The sequence below is a fragment of the Bombus terrestris genome, unplaced genomic scaffold (assembly GCF_910591885.1).
Source record: "Bombus terrestris unplaced genomic scaffold, iyBomTerr1.2, whole genome shotgun sequence".
NCBI lineage: Eukaryota > Metazoa > Arthropoda > Insecta > Hymenoptera > Apidae > Bombus > Bombus terrestris.
Window position 1 is genome coordinate 633,173 of NW_025963548.1, and position 27,410 is coordinate 660,582.

A 27,410-nucleotide genomic window follows, 5' to 3' on the forward strand; every position below is an offset into this window, starting at 1 on the left:
TAACTAGCATTTAAACAAAATCAACTATGTTTCGCGTCAACGAGAGTCGTAAATTCCCGTTACCATCAGATAATCGACGCCACTGTAAGGATATAGAAGGGGTTCGGAAATTCAAATAATTCCCTTTATTTAGCACACAACAGTTATACATATATCTTATACTCTAAAGACCTCGAAATCCTACTCGCACGCACACTTGTTGCCAACCGACTCTTCCAGATACATGTAACGACTGACTCTTGTCTTTTGTCCCAACTAAGGCCTGGACGTCCTCTGACGCTTACACACACATTCACATGTACAGTGTAAATGTATTATGTTCCTAACAGCCACGAACAGATCGAATACCTTATTTCTGTTAGGATAATCGGGGTGGTTCAATTAAGTATACACTGATTTAACAGGTATAAATTACAGTTCATTCAAACAACTTGATTAGAGAAATGTAAACTGCTAGAGCATAATTAGGAACGTGACGCTAGGCAAATGCCTCCGCGATCAACAGCTAAAGGACGTCGAAGACCTCATGACAAACCCCCCCAGACACGGGACGCTAGGATACCGACACTGCCTGGCGAAAATCGATCGTTTTTCGCGTTAGACCGAAGCCGTTTCCGTCGCCGACATGGAGGCGGCAACCGTTGCTTCAGCCCTCCTTTCCACGTGGATATTCCGTTTCGACGTACCTTTAAGGATAAGGACCGATCAAGGACGCCAGTTCGAATCAAACTTATTTAACGAATTATGCCTGTTCCTCGGCATTAGGCATTTACGAACGACAGCCTATCACCCCGCGACCAACGGGATGGTAGAGCGCTTGCCCCGACAACTATAAGCAGCAATCAAATGCCACGATACGAGTAACTGTGTAGAAATCTTGCCAATAGTTTTATTAGACATACGAACAGCTATTACGGACGTGAAGACGACGACAGCCGAAATGGTTTATGGCACCGGCATACGATTGCCGGCAGAATTCTGTGCACCAACGAAGCAACAGGCCAAGTCGTATTTCGATTCCGTATTTCGGAAGCCGTCTAAAACTACGAATAGAAAAGATCAGGCCTCACCCGATTACGCGACACGGCGAAAAAGAAACCTCCGCCTTCCACTCGAAACATCGTCTTACGTATTTCTACGTCACGATGCCATCGGAAACCCCTTACAACCACCCTACGGCGGACCGCATCAATTTATATCGAGAGCAAAAAGGACCATTGCTATTGAAGTTAGCAACAAGAACGTAATCGTACCCGTAGACCGTCCGAAACGCGTGAATTTTTATTGAACGATAACACTGAACACCATTACAGCGAAAATCGCGAATTAATAATACCACCTGATGTTTGAAACGAGCAAAACAAAGACGACTCAGGAATTCATCACTCCAGAGGCTCGGGCAGAAAAGTTCGCTTCCCTGATCGTTCCCAGCCAGGCCGTCGATAAGCTAATGCGTGAGAACTACCAGCGACATAAATATAAATCGGAGATGAAAGAACACGGGAACCGTCCGTTTGGAATTTTGGGAAAATCCCGTAACATTGTAATCTAGATTCTACCATAACTGTAATTCAACAATTGTAGCCATCCAGTCCGATTGTAATTGTTCGAAACTTGTGATACTGCACTTGGCCTCGAGGCGACAACCAGTCACCGAACGTAGCCGCGGTCAAGGGATGAACGTTTTGGCTAATAAAGGCATGGAGTAATTCTATAGCTGTCCTTAAATGAAATAATCGTAGCGGCACGTGACAGTAAACATTCCAACGGTTTCTGTCCCGTGTCTCGCCGCACGCAGACCCTATCCTTCCGATGAGATGAGTGCCAGATGTCAACGCATCTCCACAGTATATGTTTAGCGAGCCTGAGGATTCATTATACACCTATAGCGGCACTCGTCTGTAAAATTCATAACGGATTCGGTCGAGTGAACCCGCTACACAACAAATCGTGTTTACTGTAAGATGAGTTTATTATAGATCCGACAACCTTAGGCGGTTACCGAAGGTTAATCAAATTCCGTCGTTTTTGTCGTGATCATATGCCCTCTAGTCAACTACCCGAAATGTCAGCATTTGTAATCAAGGTCGAGAGTACAGCGTCCGTTGTGATTTTTCGAGAACACCTTGGAAATTTAAATCCCAACGCCTTTTGTCAACTCCGACGCATATAAATATAGCGAACAGGCTAGCGAGGCATTCTTTGTTATCGAATAACACGAGCAGTAGCAGTTAAGTCGATACTTCTTTGCGCCGATTTATTCGTAATCACGAATCAAGACAACAAGTGTATTATACGACTAGTGTACACGTAGGGTATATTTTAATAAACTACATAGTTAAATATACCCTTGTGCTTTTAAACCTAAATCGCTACCATACACCTCAAATCAAATTCCCACTAGTGAATATCTGCTCTATTGCATAACAGCAACGTCTAACCCAATGAAGATTCGTTTCACGCATCTAACACTAATCATAATGTGAACCCGATCTATATGAAGATACATGCACATACGATCGATTCTGACTGTCCAGGACTCTCACCGGAGCCGGAACTCGCAGTGCACCGTGATGAACGGCACATATATAAGAATACATTCTCAGCCAGACCGTCAGTCGTGCTCGCGCCACAATAGAAGCAACATGGAGTTTCTATAGATCTCTGCTACGCGTCGTTGGTTTGTTCGTGCCAAGTAAGGTAGATATCATTTCCGAACTGCCACTGGAGGTTTCACACTTGATACTTCGAAAATTGGATCCCTCGTCTCTGCAGAGCGCCGCGCTTGTCTCGCGCAAATGGTTCAACGTATGTGGATCCGACAAGTGTCTACGGCGGAAAGTGAGACGTCACATGCGACATACGAGAAAGTGGGTCAAGATGCAATTTCTCGGACCTGCAGCCGCTAAAGCTACCAACCAAGAATCAAGAAGTAGAAGACGTGGTGAGGGCAACCTAAGGCACGAAATAAGTTTATCCGCTGCTCGTACGGCGGTCGTCGTTGGAAGGTTACGCGGTCCGCCGAAAATTTCGATACGAGATCGCCCCATCGATGTTGGACCAATAAAATGTATTAGACTCTAACTCGTGTAAGTACCTTAATTTGACTGCTTGCTCTTGCGAGAACTTGAAACGGTCTTGTCCGGATTCAGAACTGTAGCGTGAAGCTTGAAATAAAATGGTTTTACTGAGACGGCAATGTGTTTCAGTCACGCTAATACTATCGGTATCGTAACAGGCCCATTATTGAATATTAAATAAAACGTGTCACCGCTGCGATTGGAGATTTGCCGTCAATTAGATGCGAGATATACTCCTCATTGCCTGCCAAATACAGCTCACATCAGCTGGCTCGTGCTATTATATCATCTCTGGTCCTCGACATATCAAGCGTAATTGCAGTTTTACAAATTAAGGTTAACATATTCAAATGAATGTATCTCCGTTTCTATTGCACATATGGCGACAAAGCGATGCCCGTTACATTACACATCCGATGTCATGTGCACCGCACATCTGCTGGTATGTACCATGTCAACTCCGGTCTCTGTCAAACCTAGCGAAATTGCTGCTTTACATATTCATGATTAATTATTCAAATCACCGTATCGCCGTTTGCATTGCAGATATGCCGACGATTCGATGCGCGATATACGCCACTTTTGCTGCCAAACACAATACATATTATCTGGTTTGAGTTATGTAACGTGTGGGCGCAGCCAAACTCAGCGTATTTGCAATTATGCATTTTCAGGTGAAATATTCATATATTACATATTCAAATGAACGTATCTTGGTTTCTATTTCGCCTATTCGATGCGCGCAATACTCCACATATGATGCCAAATCAGCCGGTCTGTGCTATGTCAACTCTGGACCCTTTAAAATCCAGCGTAATTGTAGTTTTTGTTGTTAATACTTAAATATTGCATTCAAAGCTTCGCCACTTCTTTTGCACATATGTGGACAATTAAATACGCCTTGTACTCCGCATTTGCTGTAGTTACATTGCCCATCAGCTCGCTTGCGCTGCGTAAACTCTGGTCCCAGCAAAATCCAGCCCAAATGCAATTTTGTATGTTCAGGCTTAAATATTCAAATCAACGTGACTCCGATTCCATAGCACATATGTCGACAATACGATGCGCGCTATATTCCACATTGTCTGCCATACGCAGAGCGCTTCATCTGGTTTAAGCCGTGTTAAATCCGGACAGTGTCAAATCCAGCGTATTTGTAGTTTTGCATATTCAAGCCTAGTTATTCAAGTGAAAGTACCTCCGTATCCATTGTAGGTTTGTCGACAATATGATGCACGTAATACTGCACATTTGCTGCCAAATACAGCATACTCCAGCCGGTTTGCTCTATGTCAACTCTGGGCCGTGTCAAATACGGCGACATTGCAGGTTTCCATATTCAGAATCAAATGGTCAAATTGCCGTACTTCCTTTGCTGTTGCAGACATGCCGAGTATTCGATGTGCCCGGTACTCCAGATTTCTTGCCCAATTCAGCGCACACTAGACAATTAGCGCTATGTCCGCAGTGATCCCTGTCAAATCGAGCGTATCAGGTCTATAAATATGAAACCAGAATTTGCCTATAGATGGCCCTAGCTCATAGTGTAGTTATCACTATACTATGTCATTGATGCCAAAAGTCGTTGTTGACATCTCACGAACATTTTCGACTGAGAACGGTACAATGATTCTGGCAATGATTCTTTGGAAGAAATTGCACACTTCATCCGATAGGCATACCGGACGATACAAGGGCTGGTCGTCCCTTCTTCCGAAGCAATACCAGCCTCGCCGTGCGCCATATCCGAGGGTTGGCACCCTCCTTCGAACACGATGTAAATAGGTGTCGCAGTCTAGGTGCCATGACCCGCATCATCTCCCCTCATACCCGTCGCGGGACTCCTTCAGGGCCAGGCCCTACTTCGCGGGAGGCTATCTTCCTCGCCTCGTCCATCACCTCCCCGTGTGCATATACGCCGACGCAACGTCATACTAGCTTTTGCGATGGCGTGATCGATATTGAAATATGTAACCAAACCTAGTAGCACTGTAAATTACTTTCCTACAGTACTTCAGCTTATTATATTTTTTAGATAGTTCATAAGTACTTATTCATGAGCACAAACTATAAAAATTTGTTGCGGCATATGAGCCAGAGGGAAATTCAAATCCTATTGTTACTTTGCCCCGGAGTATCAGGATCGTAAGGATACAAGTAAATACACTCGGAGCATAAAAACGTTGCCACTACTTCGAACAAAGACGATTTTGAATCTTCCGACTTCTGCCCCGACCAGTATAAATAAACCGAGGCAACCCAAAGAGTAAAGTATCTTCGAATACCTACGAGTATCAACGACCGATCTGCTGAATTTCGTGGCGAACATTTATGGAATATTTTTACACATTGTATCTACGACTCAGGGCCCATAGACTGTACCTTACTTTATTATTTTAAGTAAATTCGACGATTACGACGACAATCGATAACTTCAAATAAGTCTGACGGTCAAACTTCCCATATACCGTGTCCTGTACATATTTCATTATAAAAGACCTGAGTCAAATATTGATGTTTTTGACCGTCAGATGTATTTGAGTTAAGGCTACCTATACTAGTCGCCGGGGGGGGGGGGTAAAAGAATTCGCATTTGCCTACCTGACGACAATTTCTGGTTGCGGTGATATTGTTTTTACATTAATTGTAGCTCAGCGGTCTAGGTACTTCGAGGCGACAACGACGTAATTTGCTTTGTCCTATGACTCATGTACCGCTACACTTCTATTTCTATAGAAATATAATGCTAAATACTAAAATATATCACAAGTATTTCATATTTGAAATAACAGTCAAATTAACGGAATTAATCTGTTTGACATCTATACGGTTCAAGTCTTGTACGAATATATGTACAGCCTGTAGTTTTAATATTCTAAGCGCGTATTGTATGCCGGACACTTATCTTTAATAAATTTTGCAAATCTGTTCATAGTAAGCGATGAATCATTAGGCCAATGACAAATAAGGCGACCTTTAAAAGATTTAACGAAACTTGCTTCTGCTGAACTTGGTCTATGAAGGTCGAATAGCTTCTCGTTTGTTTTTCAATTAAAGACATACTTTATGGAATGTGTTTTGCTGACATACCGATTCCAAGGATTTCCAGTGCTTCTTAAAAATATTACACTCTGTTGTATGAAATATAATTTGTCCTTATTATAACCGTTGAGGCGTGTATGGCGTTATGTTGTCGTCGGTGATAGTAGTAGTTGCCGGCTGTAGATGTCGCTGCTGGGTCGCTGCTGATTATTCTTTATTTTGATGCGTGGTAGAAAAATAGGATCACGGGCGCCGGGAATCGAACCCGGGTCCCGAATGTTCGAAACCTAGAGCGCTAACCACTTCGCTACCGTGTCCGTTGCTTAGTTAGAGTCGTGTAGCGGTATTTGTTGTCGAGTGCCGCTACAGTACCCCCCTTACCAGAGATAACGTTATAATTTTTAATGTAGTAAAACGTTAGCCGATTGTTGTCAAGAGCCCGTGCCGACGTTGCGCGATGTCACCGATGTGGCGGTGGATCCTGTCGGTACGGTGTGCACGGTTGTAGGCCTCTGTCCCTCGCAGTCGTCTCGTGCCCAGTCACCTGTTTATTTGCGCGCCGATCGGAGGTGAGGTGTCGAGGTTTTACTGAAGGAAGAGGGCCGCTGCTCCGTGTTCGTCATAGCGGAAGATCCAGCTTGCCACAGACTTAGAATCGCGATGATAGAAGGCTCGGTAGTGCTACAATGGTCACGCCTCTGTTTTGCTGTCTACCACGTCGGGGTCACCAGTTGACGCGTGTATGGCGTTATGTTGTCGTCGGTGATAGTAGTAGTTACCGGCTGTAGATGTCGCTGCTGGGACGCTGCTGATTATTCTTTATTTTGATGCGTGGTAGAAAAATAGGATCACGGGCGCCGGGAATCGAACCCGGGTCCCGAACGTTCGAAACCTAGAGCGCTAACCACTTCGCTACCGTGTCCGTTGCTTAGTTAGTGTCGTGTAGCGGTATTTGTTGTCGAGTGCCGCTACACCATTAACATCTAATGTCTTTTCTGGAAGTTCGTATACTAAGGCATCGGAATTATTTTTCATTTTACGCTGCGTTACTCGCAACTTTTCACAGATATATGTACCAACTGGAAGTAGTTCTTTGGCACGTATTCGAGTATAGTTATTTCCTGCTGGTTTCCACAAAGCTTCACAGAACAACGTCGCTTCCTCGTTCCTTTAAACAACAGTCATACATTAGTATCACATGAACGTACTCCTTGAAAAAACATTTCATTACTGGAAATCTAAAAGATTATTATTGAACTCAATAAGATTCAGTTGCTTACCTGCTCCTCAAATATTTCTTGCGAATGTCCACTCCTCCTAAGTAGAATGCATCTATAATATGCAATGCAAGTACTTTTTGCTGATATATAAACTCCTTAGTCATTTCATATGCAACCTCTGCGTTTACAAGTGTATTTGGTGGTAATTCTATGCCAATGTCATCGACACTAACCCAAGAATTCTTTGTACATGTATATACGTTGCTCCTTCCCACGCCCATATAAAATGTAGCGTGCTTCTTATCATCATCAGACCTTGGCGTTGTACCACATGGCATACAAAACCAGTCATATAGTGATAAAAATGCATTTTCAATGTTAAATTCCATCAATTGTGCTGGATTAATAGTAAGAAATGAAGTATCTTTCAAAAGAGTATTCAATTTGTCTTTGGTTTCATGTGTCTTGGGATTGTCCTAGTTTCATCTGGAAGTTTCCAATACTCTAGATATTGTTTGCGCATATCAGCTTGTTTTGTTTCAACAAGAGTATTATCCGCATAAAATGCTGCAATTTTACACAGGTCGATTATTTGTTTTCCGGCCAAATTTTTGTTAGAAGCACGTAGATATTGAACAAATTGTTTCTCTCTTTTTAATTCATTATATGATACTAGTTGTAAAACGTCGTCATTTACACCACCTTTTAAAAGCAGACGATTAACATGCTTCAGATATTCAACATCTTGTACCCCAGATCGTTTCTTCTTACATATTAAGTAACGTTCTGAACTTCCTGGTCTAGAAGAGTTTGGTTTAAAAATAAAAACTTCTTCAAAGCAGCGATACATTAAATAAACTAAACTAGCACTAAAGGGTGTAAAAAGGTTGAATAATTAAGTCACAAAATCACCACCCTCTCTTTCAACCATCAATGCTATTAAACATCGACAAAGATACAGTTGTTTTGAAAGAATTTCTTGTACATTTTCTTGTCGTTCTACTGAGAATCCTCAATCAGACATCACAAAATGTACTCCTTTGCCATGGGTATGCTGCATTATAGGATTTGTAAATGCCTCTTCATTATCTGGGTCAAAGACATCACCACTTTCCTTTGGTCCGTAGTATGGATGAAATGTTTCACAGGACCCGCATAAAAGTCTTCTAATTTGAAATCATGTTCATTTTCTAAAGTAGGAGCAAATCCTTTAGCACGTCATTTCTTTCGCCATAGAACATGTTCACTAAAACCTCCTGCTCCAGCACATACATTTGCAAAGTATAGCAGCCCATTCTCCCTCAAACCTTTTGGGTTAGTAAACATAAAGTTACATGCTCTATCTGTATTCGCCATTTTAACAGTAGCACGATTTAAAAAAAGTGCACCACGAATTGTTTCATGAGGATTACAACATGTCCTTGCTCGCGCACTTCAACGTCATCCAAATGAGCGAATACCGTTTTCGCATTGATAACAGTTTTCACTATATCTTCACAACAGAAATCAATTTCATCATCTGTGGTCAACTTTTCATATCACCATTTCATATCTTTTACACACTTTATAACTTCCTCTGCAGGATTCCATTTAAGACCTGAATCTTCATGTCCAGGAACATGATGTCCAAAGCCTCTACGACCATGCTGTCTAGGTGCTTGAACTGGCTCTAAACGACCTTGATCATTATTTCCGAAGCCGTAACCGCCTTATATACCATCATTCGCATCATCCTTTTGCCGTTATCGAGGAGATTGCTTGACTCTTCTGTTATTATTTGTATTCTTCTATTTTCAACTACCTTTTCGTCAATATCATCCTCGTCAGATTCACATGAACATCTACAAATTTTTTGTCGTTTACTATGATTATAAGTATCTCTTTCACAGTTCTTCCTTTTTGTCCTAGTTTCCAATTCTTCTTGCATAGTATGTTGATGCATCAGTCGCATAACAATTCTGCTAGGAACATGATACATTTACACTGTACATGTGAATGTGTGTATAGGCGTCAGACGACGTCAGGCCTTAGTTGGGACAAAAGACAAGAGTCAGTCGTTAGAAGTATCTGGAAGAGTCTGTTGACAACAAGCGTGCGTGCGAGTAGGGTTTCGAGGTCTTTAGATATATGTATAAGATATATGTATAACTGTTGTGTGCTAAATAAAAGGGAATTATTTGTATTTCCGAATCCATTCTATATCTTTACATGGTAGCAGAGCGTGGTTCATAGTTTTGCCAGTTATTTTGGTGCATGGTTTTCAATATTGCGAGTTATATCGAGTGAGTCTTCAGTAAGGAAAGAAACGTTCAAAGGTTACAAAGAGGAAAAATACATTTCGAGCACGAAGGAACGCTTGAGTAAGAGATAAGGAATCATTTAAAATGGATAGATCGGAAATCATGATACCTATTTTCGATGGTGAGGATTACGGTATGTGGAAGCAAAGAATAACGATGTTTCTCACATATAAAGAATGCGAGATTGTCACAACTAGGGTGAAGACAGAAACAGACAATGAAGACTGGGACAAAAAGGATCTGAAGGCAATAGATATAATTTATAGTGCCGTCACAAATAGACAATTGGAATATATTAGAGAAGAAAAAACGGCGTATGAGATAGTGAAACAGTTTGATGAAATGTACTTGAAAGAGTCGACGGCACTACAGATCGTATGCAGAAGGAGATTGGAAAAGATAAGACTTGAGAACTACACTGATTCAGCATCGTTTTTTAATGATTTCGAAAAATTAATAAATGAATTAAAATGTGCGAGTGCACAAGTGAGTGAGAGGGAAAAACTGAATTACACGCTGAATACGTTACCCGAAGAATACACCTACATAGCGGATATAGTCGATGCATTGAAAGCAGAAAATCAAACGGTAGCATATGTAAAAAATAAAATTGAAATAGCGGAGAAGAAGAATAAGTCCAATCGAGGAGAAATGCAAACCAACGCCTTTTCTGCAAAAAAGGAAGGATGCTTCAGATGTGGAAGAGTAGGACATTTTGCGATAGAGTGTCAAAATGGCGTCGAAGCGGGAAGCAGTAACAGTTTTTGGCGTGGGTCAACACGTGGTCGCAGCAGAGGAAGAGGAGACAAAGGAAATACGAGCAGGGGACATGGAAATTTCCATCGTCAGTCAACAACCGGCACGGGCGAGCATGGTAACTCAAGATCAGGCACATGGATAGTGTCACGTAAAATAAGAAAGAAATTTAAAGGAAAGAAGAAAAATTTATTTTTTCCTCGTTTATACACTTCTGAACTCTAGCCGTGGCCATTCGAGACTGAGGCTCTTACAATATTTTCTTACTTTCGGTGACATCTGTTTCTTCTTTTGTTTTTCATCCTTCATCATCCCCACCACCCTGCAGGCGCACCCGACCGCTGCCACGCTTCCAGAACATTCGGTGGAAGGACCGTTAGGACACAGATGAACCCTCAGGCACTCCGGCAATATACATTGTCGCCAAGGTCGCCATGTGTAATGTTCAAGTATCGGCTGTCTGGAGAATGTTTAGAAGTGGTCGCCTAAGGTGACATCAGGGCAAAAGAGTTTGGGGTTACAATAGCAACGGCGCACGCAGCACACAGCGGCGAGGCGAACGAGATAAGTAATAATGAAGTAATGTGGCTATTAGATAGCGGTTGCACAGATCACATAATTAACAACGTAAATTATTTCGATAAATCTATTGACCTTAAAGAACCGGTAAATATATATTTAGGCGATAATAGATCGATAAAGGCAACAAAAGTAGGGAATGTTATAAGTTATTTTGAAGCATTTGGAAAGCAAAATGAAATAAATATGAATAATGTTTTTTACGCGAAAGAAATGTCCGCAAACTTGATTAGTTTAGGCAAGTTAAAAGATAATAGGAACACGGTTACTTCAATAGGAAATATTGCAAAAGTAATAGATGAGGACAATAAGCTTACAGCGGTAGCGGTTAAAGAAAAGGGAACATATAGAATGAAAAGTATATTGAAAGGGAAGGAGCACTTAGCAAACAGCGCTGAACGTAGTGGTATGAGTAAAAAGGAAAGATGACATAGGATGTTAGGACACGTAAATTTTAAATATTTAAATATTTTGGTTAAAGAGCAGCTAGTTACAGGGTATACCGAAAGAATTTGAGAAGGAATTTTTGAAATATAGGGTGTGTATAGAAAGTAAAATGCACAATTTACCATTCAAAAATAATCGAACCAAGGCTAGGGAGATAATGGAAATTATTCATACGGTCGTGTGCGGTCCCTTTAAGACTACCGGATTCAATGAAGAGAAATATTTCATCTCATTTATCGATGATTATAGCAAAATAGCTAGAATTTATTGTATAAAATCAAAGGGTGAGGTCTTTGATTGTTTCGTACAGTTTGTAAATGAAGCCGAGAATTTAACGGGCAAGAGGTTTAAAATATTGAGATGTGATAGTGGAGAAGAGTACTTGAATAATCGAATTTATAAATTTGCTAGGGATAAAGGTATCAGAATAAATAACTGCCCAACCTACGTACATGAATTAAACGGGACAACGGAAAGGTATAATAGAACAGTGATGGACATGGCGCGTTGCTTGTTAGCGGAAGCGAAAGTACATAAAAGGTACTGGCTGGAAATAGATTGGACAGCGGTATACTTGAAGAATCGAATACTGGTAAATACTATAGAGAGAAAGACACCTTTTGAAATATTCTTCGGGAGAAAACCAAGTGTTGAAAATCTACATCTATATGGAAGTAAAGTTTTTGTAAGAACAAAAGAGAGTTTCTAAATGGGATAAGAAGGCAGATATGGGAATTTAGTTTGGATATAGTGAAGTAGGTTACAGAGTCTTATTAGGTGGGAAAATAACAATAGCGAGACATGTATAGGACATAGAAACAGACACAAAATGTATCGGTTTTGTGGAGAATTCATTCGATAAAGATAACAATGACATTGAGGATAATGATTTATTGGTAAACATGAATAAAGAAGAGTTAGAAAGTAGGGAAGATGAAAATGATAACAGTCTTGAAAGCTTAAACATCCCTGGAAGATCTACACGTAATAAGAGAACTCCAGTAAGATATCCAGAAAAAGAAAACATTAGTGAAATCCATGCAAATTATTGTAGTGTAGATATCCCTTGTACATTTGAGGAGGCGATTTGTTGTGAAGATAGTGAAGATTGGAAACAAGCTATGGATAAGGAAATAGAAGGTCTTTATAAGAATAAAACTTGGAAATTGGTAGAAAGGGTGAAAGGCAAAGACGTATTAGATGTAAAATGGGTTTACACGAGAAAATCAGATGACAGGTATAAGGATAGATTAGTGGTAAGAGGATTCCAACAAAGAAACGTAGCTGATGACATATACTCCCCAGTAGCGAGTAATCAGACCTTTAAGATATTGCTATCATATTGTTGTCAAAATGGATTAATTATTTAGCAAATGGATGCAGAAACTGCCTTTTTAAATGGTGAAGTAACCTCGGAGGTATATGTAAATCAACCAAAGGGATATGCGGATCGAACGAATAGAGTTTGTAAACTATCGAAAGCGCTGTATGGGTTAAAAGAAAGTCCAAGGAACTGATATGAGTGTTTTGATAAGTATGTGACGAGATTGGGTTTTAAAAAGAATAACATAGAGTTGTGCCTATATACACATGGAGAGGGAGAAATTGTTGCATATTTGCTAATATATGTAGACGATTTGCTAATTTGTAGTAAAAACAAAAGGAAGATACAAAGTGTAAAGAAGTTACTAACTAATAGATTTGAAATGAAAGATTTAGGTGAAGTCAAAGAATAGAGAGGATATTGGATACAAAAATTTAATTGGCGCATTGTTGTATGTTAGTGTAAATACCAGACCCGATATAAGTTATAGTGTGAATTATTTGAGTAGATTTCAAGATTGTTGTAATGAGACACATTTTAAATTTGCTTTGCGAATATTGAAATATTTGTACCGGACTAGAGATTTAAGATTAGATTATAAAAGGAATGAGAAATGTGAAACGATAGATTGTTATGTGGACGCTGATTGGGCAGGAGATCATTTAGATAGGAAATCGACTTCTGGATATGTAATTAGATTGTATGGAAATGTAATTGGTTGGAACTCTAAAAAAACAAAGGTGTGTGACAAAAGCCTCGACGTATGCAGAGTATGTAGCTCTATCGGAAGCGGTGAGTGAATTAATGTCTATTAGGGAAATTATGAAAATCTTCAGTGTAAATCTAGACGATAACCCTGTAAAAATTTATGAGGATAACTCTGGAGTGATAAGTATAGCAAAGCACGGAAATTTTACAAAAAATTCTAAACACATTGAAGTTCATTACCACTATGTTCACGAGTGCTTAAAGGAGAACAAGATAAACATATTTAAAGTTATTAGAGGCGAAAATACTGCGGATATTTTTACGAAGGCACTGTGTACAGAGAGAGAAATTCGAAAGGTTTAGGTCATGGATGAATGTAAACTAAGAGAAATGTAGATAAAGCAATAAGTGTTAAAGTTTCTGTTACGTAATTCGTCAAAGCATGTAAATACGATTAAGTGTACAGTATAAATGTAAGGAGGCGTGTTAGGAACATGATACATTTAAACTGTACATGTAAATGCGCGTGTAAGCGTCAGAGGACTTCCAGGCCTTAGTTGGGACAAAAGACAAGAGTCAGGCGTTAGAAGTATCTGGAAGAGTCGGTTGGCAACAAGCGTGCGTGCGAGTAGGATTTCGAGGTCTTTAGAGTATAAGATATATGTATGACTGTTGTGTGCTAAATAAAGGGAATTATTTGTATTTCCGAACCCCTTCTATATCCTTACAGTGGCGTCGAATATCCGATGGTAACGGGAATTTACGACTCTCGTTGACGCGAAACATAGTTGATTTTGTTTAAATGCTAGTTATAGTTTCGCGTGAGTAGGGGCAGAAGGAAAGAAGGGTATACACGAATCATTTATAAACCACTTAAGATGTATAGGCGAAAATGACTTGAAATAGTATTTCTTTACTCAGATTGCCTTATTTTCATATTGCTATTATAACATAAATGTCATGGTAGAAACCCGGATGATAAATAAATGGCTTATTTCGTTAAACAAATTATTGCCTTTCTGAATTAAATTTGAGACTTTCAATAATCCTCAACTACGAAATTTATGTTGATTCTTTTATAAATGGTGCATGCCTGTCAGTTAGATATTATAAGAACGAAGAGTTTACCATTAAAACTTTAAAATTTCGACAAAAGTTTTAAAGCGTAGGCGTCACTGTGTAGGTACGTAGGTAGGTAAATTGAGGTCAACCGGATGTAGAGTTAGTGCCGCATCGGCCACGCTGGTCTTCACCTTTCTCTCATTGCGTTCGTCAGATAATTAATATAATTTACATGTTATTATAAACAGTATTATAAATTATTATAAATTTTTGTACATTATATATGTTGTTGAGGTAAATAAATTCAAAATTTGGGGAACAACGAATTCAAGTATTATCCTGTTCTGTCGGGTTACTATTGGTGGCGGGGCAGTAGCCGCTTGGGGTACGTGGGCGTTGCCTCTGGACCGCTTCGGTCAATCTCACTCCGCGAGTAGTTGGTAACGGCTGTGTCGAAGTCAGTGACGAAAGTGCGCAGTGGTTTCTCAGTCTGATTCGTGTATTTTCCATGTATGTTATATCAGATTTCTTGGATATTATTTCGTCACAGTGTATAATGTGTCTTTTTTACACTTGCGAACTGGTTAATTCTTTCGTTGTTTCTGAATATTATAATATTCTTGTACGTTAGTGTATTTGTAATGGTATAGAATGGATTCGGAAATACAAATAATTCCCTTTATTTAGCACACAACTGTTATACATATATCTTATACTCTAAAGACCTCGAAATGCTACTAGCACGCACGCTTGTTGTCAACCGGCTCCTCCAGATACTTCTAACCCCTGATTCTTGTCTTTTGTCCCAACTAAGGCCTGGAAGTCCTCTGACGCTTACACGCACATTTACATGTACACTAAATGTATCATGTTCCGAACACGCCTCCTTACATTTATACTGTACACTTAATCGTATTTACATGCTTTGACGAATTACGTAACAGAAACTTTAACACTTATTGCTTTATCTACATTTCTCTTAGTTTACATTCATCCATCACCTAAACCTTTCGAATTTCTCTCTCTGTACACAGTGCCTTCGTAAAAATATCCGCAGTATTTTCGCCTGTAATTACTTTAAATATGTTTATCTTGTTCTCCTTTAAGCACTCGTGAACATAGTGGTAATGAACTTCAATGTGTTTAGAATTTTTTGTAAAATATCCGTGCTTTGCTATACTTATCACTCCAGAGTTATCCTCATAAATTTTTACAGGGTTATCGTCTAGATTTACATTGAAGATTTTCATAATTTCCCTAATAGACATTAATTCACTCATCGCTTCCGATGGAGCTACATTCTCTGTATACGTCGAGGCTTTTGTCACACACCTTTGTTTTTTTAGACTTCCAACCAATTACATTTCCATACAATCTAATTACATATACAGAAGTCGATTTCCTATCTAAATGATCTCCTGCCCAACCAGCGTCCACATAACAATCTATCGTTTCACATTTCTCATTCCTTTTAAAATCTAATCTTAAATCTCTAGTCCGGTACAAATATTTCAATATTCGCAAAGCATATTTAAAATGTGTCTTACTAGATTTATACGAGCGAGCGGACCGAGCGAGCAACGATTACTATTTCCATGCTATACATATACCTTATATTGCCTTGCATATATTTCCTGTTATTGCCTAATTTTGTCAGCGATTTCGGACCACACGTTGCACTGTACTATGTGGAAATATTACTATTTATGTAAAACTATTGATAAACTGTAAACTTTCGTCAGTACCCAATTCGATAAAGAAATCCGGCTCCTCGGGCTGGTGCGAATATTTCATTGTCGCTATGTGCCGAACCATTGCTTTGTGACACACCTATACGCGTCCCTCGCTCGCTGCGCTCGCTCGAAAACTGTAGCCTAACCTAAAACCCATCCCCCTTGCGTTCATTATTCGATATGGGGCGACTTATTTCAAATTTGCTAACGTGTCGGATCGGCTGTGAGGTTGGACTAGATTTATACGAGCGAGCGGAGCGAGCGAGCTACGATTACAATTTCCAAGCTATACATATACCTTATATTGCCTTGCATATATTTCCTGTTATTGCCTAATTTTGTCAGCGATTTCGGACCACACGTTGCACTGTACTATGTGGAAATATTACTATTTATGTAAAACTATTGATAAACTGTAAACTTTCGTCAGTACCCAATTCGATAAAGAAATCCGGCTCCTCGGGCTGGTGCGAATATTTCATTGTCGCTATGTGCCGAACCCTTGCTTTGTAACACACCTATACGCGTCCCTCGCTCGCTGCGCTCGCTCGAAAACTGTAACCTAACCTAAAACCCATCCCCCTTGAGTTCATTATTCGATATGGGGCGACTTATTTCAAATTTGAGAACGTGTCGGATCGGTTGTGAGGTTGGACTAGATTTTTACGAGCGAGCGGAGCGCGCGAGCATCGATCACAATTTCCAAGCTATACATATACCTTCTATTATCTTGCAAATATTTCGTGTTATAACCTAATTTTGTCAGACATTTCTGACATCACATTGCACTGTACAATGTGGAAATATTACTATTTATGTAAAACTGTTGATGAAATGTAAACTTTTGTCAGTATGCAATTCGATAAAGACTTGCGGTTCCTCGGGCTGGTGCGAATATTTCAATGTCCCTATGTGCCAAACCGTTGCTTTGTGACACACCTTTAAGCGTCAGTCGCTCGCTGCGCTCGAAAAATATAGCCTAACCTAAAACCAAGCCCTCCTGCGTTCGTTATTCAATAAGGAGGCGACTTATTTCAAATTTGCTAACGTGTCGGATCGGTTGTGAGGTTGGACTAGATTTTTACGAGCGAGCGGAGCGAGCGAGCAACGATTACAATTTCCCAGCTATACATATACCTTATATTACCTTGCATATATTTCCTGCTATTGCCTAATTTTGTCAGTGATTTCGGACCACACGTTGCACTGAACTATGTGGAAATATTACTATTTATGTAAAGCTATTGATAAACTGTAAACTTTCGTCAGTACGCAATTCGATAAGGACTTCCGGCTCCTCGGGCTGGTGCGAATATTTCAATGTCCCTATGTGCCAAACCGTTGGTTTGTGACACACCTTTAAGCGTCAGTCGCTCGCTGCGCTCGAAAAATATAGCCTAACCTAAAACCAAGCCCTCCTGCGTTCGTTATTCAATAAGGAGGCGACTTATTTCAAATTTGCTAACGTGTCGGATCGGTTGTGAGGTTGGACTAGATTTTTACGAGCGAGCGGAGCGAGCGAGCAACGATTACAATTTCCCAGCTATACATATACCTTATATTACCTTGCATATATTTCCTGTTATTGCCTAATTTTGTCAGTGATTTCGGACCACACGTTGCACTGAACTATGTGGAAATATTACTATTTATGTAAAGCTATTGATAAACTGTAAACTTTCGTCAGTACGCAATTCGATAAGGACTTCCCGCTCCTCGGGCTGGTGCGAATATTTCAATGTCCCTATGTGCCAAACCGTTGGTTTGTGACACACCTTTAAGCGTCAGTCGCTCGCTGCGCTCGAAAAATATAGCCTAACCTAAAACCAAGCCCTCCTGCGTTCGTTATTTAATAAGGAGGCGACTTATTTCAAATTTGCTAACGTGTCGGATCGGTTGTGAGGTTGGACTAGATTTTTACGAGCGAGCGGAGCGAGCGAGCAACGATTACAATTTCCCAGCTATACATATACCTTATATTACCTTGCATATATTTCCTGTTATTACCTAATTTTGTCAGTGATTTCGGACCACACGTTGCACTGAACTATGTGGAAATATTACTATTTATGTAAAGCTATTGATAAACTGTAAACTTTCGTCAGTACGCAATTCGATAAGGACTTCCGGCTCCTCGGGCTGGTGCGAATATTTCAATGTCCCTATGTGCCAAACCGTTGGTTTGTGACACACCTTTAAGCGTCAGTCGCTCGCTGCGCTCGAAAAATATAGCCTAACCTAAAACCAAGCCCTCCTGCGTTCGTTATTCAATAAGGAGGCGACTTATTTCAAATTTACTAACGTGACGGATCTGTTGTGAGGTTGGACTAGATTCTTATGAGCGAGCGGAGCGAGCGAGCTACGATTACAATTTTCACGCTATACATATACCTTATATTGCCTTGCATATATCTCCTGTTATTGCCTAATTTTATCAGCGATTTCGGACCACACGTTGCACTGTTCTATGTGGAAATATTACTATTTATGTAAAACTATTGATAAACTGTAAACTTTTGTCTGTAGGCAATTCGATAAAGACTTCCGGCTCCTCGGGCTGGTGCGAATATTTCAATGTCCCTATGTGCCAAGCCGTTGGTTTGTGACACACCTTTACGCGTCCCTCGCTCGCTGCGCTCGCTAGAAAACTATAGCCTAACCTAAAACCAAGCCCTCTTGCGTTCGTTATTCGATAAGGAGGCGACTTATTTCAAATTTGCTAACGTGTCGGATCGGTTGTGAGGTTGGACTAGATTTATACGAGCCAGCGGAGCGAGCCTGCTACGATTACAATTTCCACGCTATACATATACCTTATATCGCCTTGCATATATTTCCTGTTATTGCCTAAATTTGTCAGCGATTTCTGACTGCACGTTGCACTGTACTATGTGGAACTTTTGTCAGTACGCAGTTCGATAGGGACTTGCGGTTCCTCGGGCTGGTGCGAATACTTCAATGTCCCTATGTGCCAAACCGTTGGTTTGTGACACACCTTTAAGCGTCAGTCCCTCGCTGCGCTCGAAAAATATAGCCTAACCTAAAACCAAGCCCTCCTGCGTTCGTTATTCCATAAGGAGGCGACTTATTTCAAATTTGCTAACGTGTCGGATCGGTTGTGAGGTTGGACTAGATTTTTACGAGCGAGCGGAGCGAGCGAGCAACGATTACAATTTCCCAGCTATACATATACCTTATATTACCTTGCATATATTTCCTGTTATTATCTAATTTTGTCAGTGATTTCGGACCACACGTTGCACTGAACTATGTGGAAATATTACTATTTATGTAAAGCTATTGATAAACTGTAAACTTTCGTCAGTACGCAATTCGATAAGGACTTCCGGCTCCTCGGGCTGGTGCGAATATTTCAATGTCCCTATGTGCCAAACCGTTGGTTTGTGACACACCTTTAAGCGTCAGTCGCTCGCTGCGCTCGAAAAATATAGCCTAACCTAAAACCAAGCCCTCCTGCGTTCGTTATTCAATAAGGAGGCGACTTATTTCAAATTTACTAACGTGACGGATCTGTTGTGAGGTTGGACTAGGTTCTTATGAGCGAGCGGAGCGTGCGAGCTACGATTACAATTTTCACGCTATACATATACCTTATATTGCCTTGCATATATTTCCTGTTGTTGCCTAATTTTATCAGCGATTTCGGACCACACGTTGCACTGTTCTATGTGGAAATATTACTATTTATGTAAAACTATTGATAAACTGTAAACTTTTGTCAGTACGCAATTCGATAAAGACTTGCGGTTCCTCGGGCTGGTGCGAATATTTCAATGTCCCTATGTGCCAATCCGTTGGTTTGTGACACACCTTTACGCGTCCCTCGCTCGCTGCGCTCGCTAGAAAACTATAGCCTAACCTAAAACCAAGCCCTCTTGCGTTCGTTATTCGATAAGGAGGCGACTTATTTCAAATTTGCTAACGTGTCGGATCGGTTGTGAGGTTGGACTAGATTTATACGAGCCAGCGGAGCGAGCCTGCTACGATTACAATTTCCACGCTATACATATACCTTATATCGCCTTGCATATATTTCCTGTTATTGCCTAAATTTGTCAGCGATTTCGGACCACACGTTGCACTGTTCTATGTAGAAATATTACTATTTATGTAAAACTATTGATAAACTGTAACCTTTTGTCAGTACGCAATTCGATAAAGACTTGCGGTTCCTCGGGCTGGTGCGAATATTTCAATGTCCCTATGTGCCAAGCCGTTGGTTTGTGACAGACCTTTACGCGTCCCTCGCTCGCTGCGCTCGCTCGAAAACTATAGCCTAACCTAAAACCAAGCCCTCTTGCGTTCGTTATTCGATAAGGCGGCGACTTATTTCAAATTTGCTAACGTGTCGGATCGGTTGTGAGGGTGGACTAGATTCATACGAGCGAGCGGAGCGAGCCTGCTACGATTACAATTTCCACGCTATACACATACCTTATATTGCCTTGTATATATTTCCTGTTATTGCCTAATTTTGTCAGCGATATCGCTCCACACGTTGCACTGTACTATGTGGAACTTTTGTCAGTACGCAGTTCGATAGAGACTTCCGGCTCCTCCGGCTGTTGCGAATATTTCAATGTCCCTATGTGCCAAACCGTTGGTTTGTGACACACCTTTAAGCGTCCCTCGCTCGCTGCGCTCGAAAACTATAGCCTAACCTAAAACCAATCCCTCTTGCGGTCGTTATTCGATAAGGAGGCGACTTATTTCAAATTTACTAACTGTTCGGAACGGTTGTGAGGTTGGACTAGATTTATACGAGCGAGCGGAGCGAGCGAGCTACGATTACAATTTCCACGCTATACATATACCTTATATTGCCTTGCATATATTTCCTGCAGTTGCCTAATTTAGTCAGCGATATCGGACAACACGTTGCACTGTACTATATTGAAATTTTACTATTTATGTAAAACTATTGATAAACTGTAAACTTTTGTCAGTACGCAGTCCGATAGAGACTTCCGGCTCCTCGGGCTGGTGCGAATATTTCAATGTCCCTATCTGCCAAGCCGTTGGTTTGTGACACACCTTTGCGCGAACCTCGCTCGCTGCGCTCGCTCGAAAACTATAGCCTAACCTAAAACCAATCCCTCTTGCGGTCGTTATTCGATAAGGAGGCGACTTATTTCAAATTTACTAACTGTTCGGAACGGTTGTGAGGTTGGACTAGATTTATACGAGCGAGCGGAGCGAGCGAGCTACGATTACAATTTCCACGCTATACATATACCTTATATTGCCTTGCATATATTTCCTGTAGTTGCCTAATTTAGTCAGCGATATCGGACAACACGTTGCACTGTACTATATTGAAATTTTACTATTTATGTAAAACTATTGATAAACTGTAAACTTTTGTCAGTGCGCAGTTCGGTAGAGACTTCCGGCTCCTCGGGCTGGTGCGAATATTTCAATGTCCTTATGTGCCAAACCGTTGGTTTGTGACACACCTTTAAGCGTCCCTCGCTGGCTGCGCTCGAAAACTATAGCCTAACCTAAAACCAATCCCTCTTGCGGTCGTTATTCGATAAGGAGGCGACTTATTTCAAATTTGCTAACGTGTCGGATCGGTTGTGAGGTTGGACTAGATTTATACGAGCGAGCGGAGTGAGCGTGCTACGATTACAATTTCCACGCTATACATATACCTTATATTGCCTTGCATATATTTCCTGTTAATGCCTAATTTTGTCAGCGATTTCGGACCACACGTTGCACTGTACTATGTGGAAATATTACTAGATATGTAAAACTATTGATAAACTGTAGACTTTCGTCAGTACGCAATACGATAAAGACTTCCGGCTCCTCGGGCTGGTGCGAATATTTCAATGTCCCTATGTGCCAAACCGTTGGTTTGTGACAAACCTTTACGCGAACCTCGCTCGATGCGCTCGCCCGAAAACTATAGCCTAACCTAAAACCAAGCCCTCTTGCGGTCGTTATTCGATAAGGAGGCGACTTATTTCAAATTTACTAACTGTTCGGATCGGTTGTGAGGTTGGACTAGATTTTTACGAGCGAGCGGAGCGAGCGAGCTACGATTACAATTTCCACGCTATACATATACCTTATATTGCCTTGCATATATTTCCTGTTATTGCCTAATTTTGTCAGCGATAACGGACCACACGTTGCACTGCACTATGTGGAAATATTACTATTTATGTAAAGCTATTGATAAACTGTACACTTTCGTCAGTACGCAATTCGATAAGGACTTCCGGCTCCTCGGGCTGGTGCGAATATTTCAATGTCCCTATGTGCCAAACCGTTGGTTTGTGACAAACCTTTACGCGAACCTCGCTCGATGCGCTCGCCCGAAAACTATAGCCTAACCTAAAACCAAGCCCTCTTGCGGTCGTTATTCGATAATGAGGCGACTTATTTCAAATTTGCTAACCTGTCGAATCGGTTGTGAGGTTGCACTAGATTTATACGAGCGAGCGGAGCGAGCGAGCTACGATTACAATTTTCAAGCTATACATATACCTTATATTGCATTGCATATATTTCCTGTTGTTGCCTAATTTTGTCGGCGATTTTGGACTGCACGTTGCACTGTACTATGTGGAACCTTTGTCAGTACGCAATTCGATAGAGACTTCCAGCTCCTCGGGCTGGTGCGAATATTTCAATGTCCCTATGTGCCAAACCGTTGGTTTGTGACACGCCTTTACGCGAACCTCGCTCGCTGCGCTCGCTCGAAAACTATAGTCTAACCTAAAACCAAGCCCTCTTGCGTTCGTTATTCGATAATGAGGCGACTTATTTCAAATTTGCTAACGTGTCGGATCGGTTGTGAGGTTGGACTCGATTTATACGAGCGAGCGGAGCGAGCGAGCTACTATTACAATTTCCAAGCTATACATATACCTTATATTGCCTTGCATATATTTCCTGTAGTTGCCTAATTTAGTCAGCGATATCGGACAACACGTTGCACTGTACTATATTGAAATTTTACTATTTATGTAAAACTATTGATAAACTGTAAACTTTTGTCAGTGCGCAGTTCGATAGAGACTTCCGGCTCCTCGGGCTGGTGCGAATATTTCAATGTCCCTATGTGCCAAACCGTTGGTTTGTGACACACCTTTACGCGAACCTCGCTCGCTGCGCTCGCTCGAAAACTATAGTCTAACCTAAAACCAAGCGCTCTTGCGTTCGTTATTCGATAATGAGGCGACTTATTTCAAATTTGCTAACGTGTCGGATCGGTTGTGAGGTTGGACTCGATTTATACGAGCGAGCGGAGCGAGCGAGCTACGATTACAATTTCCAAGCTATGCATATACCTTATATTGCCTTGCATATATTTCCTGTAGTTGCCTAATTTAGTCAGCGATATCGGACAACACGTTGCACTGTACTATATTGAAATTTTACTATTTATGTAAAACTATTGATAAACTGTAAACTTTTGTCAGTGCGCAGTTCGATAGAGACTTCCGGCTCCTCGGGCTGGTGCGAATATTTCAATGTCCTTATGTGCCAAACCGTTGGTTTGTGACACACCTTTAAGCGTCCCTCGCTGGCTGCGCTCGAAAACTATAGCCTAACCTAAAACCAATCCCTCTTGCGGTCGTTATTCGATAAGGAGGCGACTTATTTCAAATTTACTAACTGTTCGGATCGGTTGTGAGGTTGGACTAGATTTTTACGAGCGAGCGGAGCGAGCGAGCTACGATTACAATTTCCACGCTATACATATACCTTATATTGCCTTGCATATATTTCCTGTTATTGCCTAATTTTGTCAGCGATATCGGACCACACGTTGCACTGCACTATGTGGAAATATTACTATTTATGTAAAGCTATTGATAAACTGTACACTTTCGTCAGTACGCAATTCGATAAGGACTTCCGGCTCCTCGGGCTGGTGCGAATATTTCAATGTCCCTATGTGCCAAACCGTTGGTTTGTGACACACCTTTAAGCGTCCCTCGCAATCTGCGCTCGAAAACTATAGCCTAACCTAAAACCAATCCCTCTTGCGGTCGTTATTCGATAAGGAGGCGACTTATTTCAAATTTACTAACTGTTCGGAACGGTTGTGAGGTTGGACTAGATTTATACGAGCGAGCGGAGCGAGCGAGCTACGATTACAATTTCCACGCTATACATATACCTTATATTGCCTTGCATATATTTCCTGTAGTTGCCTAATTTAGTCAGCGATATCGGACAACACGTTGCACTGTACTATATTGAAATTTTACTATTTATGTAAAACTATTGATAAACTGTAAACTTTTGTCAGTGCGCAGTTCGATAGAGACTTCCGGGTCCTCGGGCTGGTGCGAATATTTCAATGTCCCTATGTGCCAAACCGTTGGTTTGTGACACACCTTTACGGGAACCTCGCTCGCTGCGCTCGCTCGAAAACTATAATCTAACCTAAAACCAAGCCCTCTTGCGTTCGTTATTCGATAATGAGGCGACTTCTTTCAAATTTGCTAACGTGTCGGATCGGTTGTGAGGTTGGACTCGATTTATACGAGCGAGCGGAGCGAGCGAGCTACGATTACAATTTCCAAGCTATACATATACCTTATATTGCCTTGCATATATTTCCTGTAGTTGCCTAATTTAGTCAGCGATATCGGACAACACGTTGCACTGTACTATATTGAAATTTTACTATTTATGTAAAACTATTGATAAACTGTAAACTTTTGTCAGTGCGCAGTTCGATAGAGACTTCCGGCTCCTCGGGCTGGTGCGAATATTTCAATGTCCCTATGTGCCAAACCGTTGGTTTGTGACACACCTTTAAGCGTCCCTCGCTCGCTGCGCTCGCCCGAAAACTATAGCCTAACCTAAAACCAATCCCTCTTACGTTCGTTATTCTATAAGGAGGCGACTTATTTCAAATTTGCTAACGTGTCGGATCGGTTGTGAGGTTGGACTCGATTTATACGAGCGAGCGGAGCGAGCGAGCTACGATTACAATTTCCAAGCTATACATATACCTTATATTGCCTTGCATATATTTCCTGTAGTTGCCTAATTTAGTCAGCGATATCGGACAACACGTTGCACTGTACTATATTGAAATTTTACTATTTATGTAAAACTATTGATAAACTGTAAACTTTTGTCAGTGCGCAGTTCGATAGAGACTTCCGGCTCCTCGGGCTGGTGCGAATATTTCAATGTCCCTATGTGCCAAACCGTTGGTTTGTGACACACCTTTAAGCGTCCCTCGCTCGCTGCGCTCGCCCGAAAACTATAGCCTAACCTAAAACCAATCCCTCTTACGTTCGTTATTCTATAAGGAGGCGACTTATTTCAAATTTGCTAACCTGTCGAATCGGTTGTGAGGTTGGACTAGATTTATACGAGCGAGCGGAGCGAGCGAGCTACGATTACAATTTCCAAGCTATACATATACCTTATATTGCCTTGCATATATTTCCTGCAGTTGCCTAATTTAGTCAGCGATATCGGACAACACGTTGCACTGTACTATATTGAAATTTTACTATTTATGTAAAACTATTGATAAACTGTAAACTTTTGTCAGTACGCAATTCGATAAAGACTTGCGGTTCCTCGGGCTGGTGCGAATATTTCAATGTCCCTATCTGCCAAGCCGTTGGTTTGTGACACACCTTTACGCGTCCCTCGTTCGCTGCGCTCGCTCGAAAACTATAGCCTAACCTAAAACCAAGCCCTCTTGCGTTCGTTATTCGGAAAGGAGGCGACTTATTTCAAATTTGCTAACGTGTCGGATCGGTTGTGAGGTTGGACTAGATTTATACGAGCGAGCGGAGTGAGCGTGCTACGATTACAATTTCCACGCTATACATATACCTTATATTGCCTTGCATATATTTCCTGTTATTGCCTAATTTTGTCAGCGATTTCGGACCACACGTTGCACTGTACTATGTGGAAATATTACTAGATATGTAAAACTATTGATAAACTGTAGACTTTCGTCAGTACGCAATACGATAAAGACTTCCGTCTCCTCGGGCTGGTGCGAATATTTCAATGTCCCTATGTGCCAAACCGTTGGTTTGTGACAAACCTTTACGCGAACCTCGCTCGATGTGCTCGCTCGAAAACTATAGCCTAACCTAAGACCAAGCCCACTTGCTGTCGTTATTCGATAAGGAGGCGACTTATTTCAAATTTACTAACTGTTCGGATCGGTTGTGAGGTTGGACTAGATTTTTACGAGCGAGCGCAGCGAGCGAGCTACGATTACAATTTCCACGCTATACATATACCTTATATTGCCTTGCATATATTTCCTGTTATTGCCTAATTTTGTCAGCGATATCGGACCACACGTTGCACTGCACTATGTGGAAATATTACTCTTTATGTAAAACTATTGATAAACTGTAGACTTTCGTCAGTACGCAATTCGATAAAGACTTCCGGCTCCTCGGGCTGGTGCGAATATTTCAATGTCCCTATGTGCCAAACCGTTGGTTTGTGACACACCTTTGCGCTAACCTCGCTCGCTGCGCTCGCTCGAAAACTATAGCCTAACCTAAAACCAATCCCTCTTGCGGTCGTTATTCGATAAGGAGGCGACTTATTTCAAATTTACTAACGTGTCGGATCGGTTGTGAGGTTGGCCTAGATTTATACGAGCGAGCGGAGCGAGCGAGCTACGATTACAATTTCCACGCTATACATATACCTTATATTGCCTTGCATATATTTCCTGTAGTTGCCTAATTTAGTCAGCGATATCGGACAACACGTTGCACTGTACTATATTGAAATTTTACTATTTATGTAAAACTATTGATAAACTGTAAACTTTTGTCAGTGCGCAGTTCGATAGAGACTTCCGGCTCCTCGGGGTGGTGCGAATATTTCAATGTCCTTATGTGCCAAACCGTTGGTTTGTGACACAGCTTTAAGCGTCCCTCGCTGGCTGCGCTCGAAAACTATAGCCTAACCTAAAACCAGTCCCTCTTGCGGTCGTTATTCGATAAGGAGGCGACTTATTTCAAATTTGCTAACGTGTCGGATCGGTTGTGAGGTTGGACTAGATTTATACGAGCGAGCGGAGTGAGCGTGCTACGATTACAATTTCCACGCTATACATATACCTTATATTGCCTTGCATATATTTCCTGTTATTGCCTAATTTTGTCAGC